Below are 7,425 nucleotides of genomic sequence, written 5' to 3' on the forward strand. Positions count from 1 at the left end.
GACCTTTAACATTATATATATATATATATATATATTATCACTTCACGCCTCCCAATTTTGTGCAAAAATATTTTTTATATAAAAATAGAATCATCTGCAGTCAAACTTATTTGTTTCCAGTGACTGCTGATTAGTGTATTACTTACTACAAGTGCCCAAGTTTGAAAATGACAACAAGGGGGGGGATATGTCAGTCTAACTTGACAATCATCACCAGAAAATGACACGAATCCAAGGATAAATCTAAACGAGTCTGCCTAAAATTTATTTTATCTAGACATTGGAACTTTAAATTTCAATTGAAAATATTTTGCGGAGTCTATCCTAAATTCCTGGTAGAGAGCAGCAGCATTTCCTTACTTATAAAAGGCTTGATATGGGAGTTTTAAGCGAGATCTGCAACTCCGACTCCAGGAACAAGATCGAGAAGTTTCTCAACGTTGGCAACAATGGAAATCAGGGAGCGAACAAGTAAACCAAACTTAATATTAGAACCAGTTGTTACGAATCCTGTGACCTATGTCCTGCGGTCTCAAACTTTATCATCAAAGTAACCATTTCTTGGAACCAAACATCACCTCATACCGGAAGGGATATCAGTATTAGATGCATGAAACGAAAGCTGTATCTCTCTGCCCACATATCTTAATTCCCAATCAATTGGCCCAACAGCCATCTCAGATATCAGATTTATCGCCTTGTAAAACTATACGCACAAAAATAACTGCCAAGACCGCTCACATCTTCCAAACAGTTATGCAGTGTAGCAATATCCCAAAAAAGAATGAAGCGCAGATTGTAATCATAGCATCTATATAAGTATGCTTTCCCAGGATGCATGCTTTCTCTCGTGGCATTAAACACAGCGGCAAAAGCAGACATCGTACTGAGACAACCTAGTAAGCCAAACTGTATGCTTGTTACAACAGTGGCAGGGTTTTTGGTGTTCACCTGCATCAAGCCCCCATATATATAGCTCAGCACCTTCACATTTATCATGCAGATTATTAGACTTAAGTGGAAAACAAGGCCCTATCATCAAAAACAAAAAAGCAAAACAATAAAAGGGTAGGAGGGCAAGAACAGTGATTTAAAGAATTTAATACCAGTCAAAATTATAAAGCACGAAAGCAGCATGCCTAGAGCTAGTGAGCTTAACCTGCCAATCCACAAAAAAAGGTGAATTGGGCTGAAAAAAAAAAGTAGTTCATTTCTATGCAGGAAGTTTTAGCACTACTACATAGCTTTAATCCGTAACAGATTAATTTACAGCAAGCTCGCTTATATATATATATATTTTTTTAAAAAGATAGAAATTGCAGGATTATTTTTTTCAATTTTCAAACCCATGCCATTATTCAAATTATTAGAATAATTCAAATTTTATACTTATTACCTACTACTGTTATTACATGTCACATTTAATTAGTTGAGATAGCTATAAATTCATGACTAGTGAAATGTATTAGTGTAGCACATAGATATCCAACCAAAAACTTTGTCACAATTTAATTTGAGTAGAATATTTTCAAGTAGGTATGAGTATTATAGCTCTATTTTTTTGAATTATGAGTTACTGGACTGTCAAACTATAGACAAATCCTAACTTTATTTTTTCTCATATTATCTTCATTATTACGTTTTGCTTTAATGAACTCAGGTTTTTTCAGCTAGCAAAAAAGGAAAAAAGAAAAAGGTTAGCCTACTAACCTTTACTCAAATTAATGTTAAATTAATTTTATTTTTATACTTCTATATGTTAATTATATTTCATGTTTAATTGAGTGACGCTAATAATTAATTATAGATAAAGTTTCTAACATTATGATGAATTTATAATTTTTAAAATAAAAAAATATATATAAAAAATATTTTATATTGATGGGCTACCCCATGGGTTGTGGGTTAACCTATATTACCAACTTTAAGTATGCCTACAATATAAGAACGGGGATAATTTGGTATGGCAGAAGAAAAGGGAGATATGATGGAAAAGGCAACAAGAAACAGGCATGCTCCAATCGTTCATAAATTCATGTTATAAACTAGAACATACTGAAATAAGGCAGAAATTTAATCCATACTATTTAGGATAAGAAAATAGAGAGGGGGGAAAAGAGAGAAACGATGAGTGAGAAGAAATGCTAGAAAATTATTCATATCAAATGTGCCAGATTACCTATTAAAAAGCCAAGCACAGAGAGAAGAGCCAATGTTCAGAAACACCAAGTTCAAGCACTTCCTGATTCCAACCACTGAAGGTTATTAGGCTCCCCAAGTAGCCAGTAGTTAGCGCAATGGCTAGATGTTCTGATACATTGGATATGTCTTCTTTAAATACAACGCCAAACCATCCCATTAAAAAGGAACCAACCTGGAAGAATTTATTAAAAAAAATTATGTTGACATGATCTCTGAATGGGATTCCCCAGAACAACCTAAATGTAAACAACGTTATCACTTAAACAGCAAGGGAGAAATAGTAAGTAAAAACTTATATAAGTTTGCAAATTCTATAGGTCAAATAATTGAACAATCATGTCATAGAGACAACATTTCTAAACTAGTGTTTATTGTGAAGCAATTGTATTAAGACCTAATGCAATAAAGGATACCTCAAGATAAAATTAGGATACCTCAGGGTGCCATAGGGAATGTATCACAATATAAAAGCTCCCAATCAGGCACAATCCCATTAATACATCTTAGGAAATAATAAGATAAAAAACATAAACTAATAAAGAAACTAACAAAATAATTGCATAAGTCGCAATGAAACATTTTGGTTTCAAGCATTTTTAAATTTCTCACATTCCACAGAAATGATTCTGCAATATGCGATTCAGTGTTTTATAATCCATAATTCAATAATGATGTCACGACATGAAAACCCTCTGTAGTTAACTAGCAGAAAATTCCGAAATAGCATTCTCAAGTTATTTAACATCAAGAAAATTAACTGTAGTAGCTCACAATTTATTTTCTTCTTCTATTTCCCCCCTCTATTAGATCTTATTGAGTTTTGCTTATCAAAGAATCTTATCGAGTTTTAGCTTCAGAGATAGTTTTAACATCAAGAAAATGCCATTTCAGTAGCACAGAAGCTTATGTATGATAATTCGTGCATGCGATATAGAGGGAGAGAAGGACCATATTCGAAGGCAGGTCAGGGTAAAGAATTGTTTGGTCACTTGTCACACCAGTAACTTTGAGGCCAAATAACTTCTGCAATAGATATCTTGTTGAGACCTGCATATTGATAATGGTACATGGTGCATCAGGATCAGGGTAAATACTGCACATTATAACTTGAAATCGATAAGAAAGAGGTTGTCAATAATTCTTTAGTAGTTTGGAACCGGAAATGTACCACGAGAATTCCAAAAATAGCTAAATGAATTAGACATGAAGCATAGTTCAATATCTTAGGCAACTCTTGGTCAGATTCCTGAAAATGGAGACAAATGCGCCAGATAAGCCAAGTAAAAATCAGCATGGATAATATCCAGCAACCATCACCATAAGTCTTTTTTATTCCTTTGTTCCTTTTCGTTTCTTTTTTGACAAGGAAGGATGAATTCAAGATCACATCATTTATTCATTATCATTGATTGACAACTATTCACCTCGAAGAAGCTAGCAATGTGCAAGCAAAATCACTGCTACCAGCAACTTAGAAAGTAATGAAAAAGAAAAGTTTTCAACTGAAAAAGAAGAATACGAAGCAATAGTACACTTGCAAGGACATTAAGTCTCCTGTCTCCATGCAAGAGAGATCAAAAGACAATTCTATCCTCCAAAAAGAACGAAACATAGCATATTAAAATGAATTGTTTATTAATTTATTTGCTAACCATTAAAATGAATTAATTAACTCGCTCATTTAAAACATGCAGTTGATAAATCAAAACGCTTATTAGTACCATACTGGAAAGGGTAGAAGTCCAAACTTCGAATATTCACAAGTCACCTTGACCAGTTTCTTTCTCTTTTCTGTGGTGGCTGTCAAAATAGAATCAGAGGTTGACGGGACCATAACGACCCGTGCACCAGCCGTTCATGGGCATTTCAAATAAACAAAAAAGTTAAGAGTAGAAGTTTGGTATCATCTTAATACTAATACCCTGTTACCTAATTCTGCTGTGTTGGTATCCGTATATCATCTAAAAAATAAAAGTGCCAGCGCCCTAGCTATGATATCACCATTTTCCCATCCCACTCAAAATCTATAAAGACCTTACATCACACTATTTCTATTTTTTTAATAAATTTTATAATCCTGTAGCATTCTCTGTAAAATAACCAAAGTGTCTTTGGCAAAAAAAAAAAAAACAAAGCGCCATTCATAACATTATCTCTGCCATGGAACGAAACAAAGTGTTACATTTAGGTGAATATTAGCTTATATTTGCTATAGTAAAAATCCAAAGCAACTTCTCATTAAAAAAAAACACTTATGAACTTAATAACTTATGAGTTTATATCTCCCTAGAATTTATAACCAAACCAGTGAGAAATATTGAAACACAGCATCAATGAGGAAGTTGAGGGCGGGAAGAAAAAGAGAAGAGGGTTAGGTTAGGTACGGTTCCTCAAGAAGGACATGGAATCCAACAGCGGAGGCGAACGGGCTCGGAACTCGGCCGAAATGCAGGCGGTGGCTGTGGCGATTTCCTCCTCCCTAGGCTTGGAGTGCATGCATGACTCTCGTGCTTTTATTAAGGAAGAAAAGCGGGGCCCACAAATCTGCATGTCTTCCAATTTCTTTTTTTCTTTCCCACTTGTTAACTTTCGTCTTCAATTTTTAATTGGGCCAAATTTTTTGTCGCTTAAAAAATTTAATATGACCAAAAAAAAATTAGTGAAGTAAAAAATACTCTGAAAATTTAAAAATGATCAATTAAATAAGTTGAACCTATTTTTTGTTTTTCACAATAGAATACAACTGAATTATCTGAAAAAAATAGTTTTAGGGAGAATATCAAGATTTTGGAAGTAATTTATTTTCATAAAAGAACGGTTAACAAATATTTCCTCCAAACCAAAATATAAAATATTGGTAACTGATTTATGATTAAATTTTAAAAAATTGCATCTTTTTAATTATATGATTATTATATACTCTATATAAGTGTTTTAATGATAATTAAAATTCAGTATAGGTATCATTGAAAAAATTATAAAATTATCCAACGCCTTATATTTTAGATCAAATAAGGTCTCTAAAATATGCCTTATTTGTAATCCAAAGGAAGTAAACATTAATAATTAAAGTATTTAACCCATCTATATCCATATTAGATATTAAATTCTTTCACATGTTCTTCATTGATATTCTCATGTAGTATTATTTACAAATAATACTCTCTTTGTTCAAAAATATAAGGTATTTTTTAAAGATTTTAATGTTAAAAATGTAAGGCATTTTTAGTATTTTGAGTGTAATCATTACCTTTTTTTTAAAAGTGTCCCTATTAATAATAATTTTATATTTATTATAGGGTGTTTAATAAGGGTAAATATGAAAATATAATATTAGTTAAAAAGTAAGTAACCACTTTATTGAAGGGTGAGATTCTGTTTAAAAATATTTTAAATAGAAGGAATATAATGAATGAAGTATTGACAAAAAAAAAATACATATATAATGGATGAAGGGTTTTATGGCCTACATCACTGCGAATCATCTGGCAAAGAAACATCTCAACGTACCAAGAGAATCAAGATCAAGATAACTTTTAAAGGAAAGTGATAATATAGTTTTGATAAAGTTGTTCTGTAATCACAATTATTGGATTTTGATAGTTGCTTGATGGACACAAAAAAAGATGAGCACCTTGGGGGAAACAAATGGAGAGGCGCACGCTCAACAAACAAGAAACAAGCTAAGAGAATGGCAACCAAAGCTTGGAAGCCTCTCGTTCAATCCCAACGTACTTTTTACTTCAGAGTCCTCCCCATCCCCAACTCGTGCAATGTTTATTTACGCATCCCAACTTTTTTCCGTTCAAAAGTGGCTACAATATACGTGGAAGTGAGACTTTCAAGAGGGCCTTCGTTTTTAAAGGGCTTTATTATTTACAGATACCATTTATCTTTACCCCTTTCTACTACTACTAGGGTGTGCCAGATGTTATGGCCTGGACCCAAAATTCTTATTCACATCATCGCTATCAACAAAAAACCGAATATAAGACTCAGCTTCAACTGTCAAATTTAATGGCTGATCTCTTGGAAGAAAATAATAGACGAAACAAACAAATTGTAATGGAGAAGAATAAAAAACGAGTGAACGCGAAACATGCCTTGTTAGAAAGGCAGTAAAATGGCACCAATCACGTCACCCGCATTCGATACGTACGTACATGGGTGGGTGGTAGCCATAGGTTCCCTATTGCTTCGCACCAGGCAAGACTAGCTCGCGCATTCCCGACTACCCCAATTCTGTCCATCGCCCAATGCCCTATCACATGCTCTCGCTACTCTGTTTTTTTTTTTTTTTGGACAAAATGCTCTTGCTAGTTTTTAGACAAAACTTATTGTCTCACTCATTGAGGCCCGTGATCGGTTCGGTGGTCCATGCATGAGACCTGGTTTTGATCACGAAATTAGAATCCTTGAATACTGGTGTCCTTCAGGCTGTCTGTTCCTTGAGTCTCCGTCCTTTGGTTTGGTCTTTTAATTTTTATTTGATGGCCTCCTATTGGATGCAAGCTTGTCCTCTATACTCATACTGGATATTTACTTAAAATTTTGATCAGTTATTATATATGTTCAGCAGTATTCATAATTTTTGTTAGGCCAGCCACCTCTGACATACCTTTCTCTAATATCTTTATAATGTCTCAATTTTTGAATTTTCTTTTTTTTTGTTTGAATTGTTAGTTTTTATATAAAATAAGAGACATTTTAATATCTTAAGGTATCAAATTGGTGAATATTTGTATTTTTTTAAAAAAATTACAATTACACTTTTTTATTTTTGAAAAAAAATGAAAAATTAAGACATTATAAGATACATTAAAGAAAGACACATTAAAAGCCCTAACACTCTTTTTTTCTTCATAGTTGTAGTATATTAAACAACCCAATTTTTACCCAGATGAGTTGTTTTTAGTAGATGAGAATAACTCACGTTCTTTGAGTACTATCATGGAAGCACTCCTATAAAATATACATTTAGCCACTCTTCAATTGACATCACTTTTTAAAAATAAGAGGTAAAAGGTTAAAGTGGTGGTAAATTTTATAATTAAATAGTGAATTTGAAAACATATCTACATCGTTTGAAAAAAGCAATGTGATTAGTTGTATTCACGTCGCTTTTTAAAAAAGGACATGGATTCACTACACTTATTAATATCACTTTTTGAAAGGAAAGAAAAAACTTAGATTATGGAAAAAATTTTAGTAAGGGAACCTTGG

This window comes from Prosopis cineraria, unplaced genomic scaffold (genome assembly GCF_029017545.1).
Source record: "Prosopis cineraria cultivar Desert tree isolate PC_DT_omini unplaced genomic scaffold, ASM2901754v1 PC15, whole genome shotgun sequence".
NCBI lineage: Eukaryota > Viridiplantae > Streptophyta > Magnoliopsida > Fabales > Fabaceae > Prosopis > Prosopis cineraria.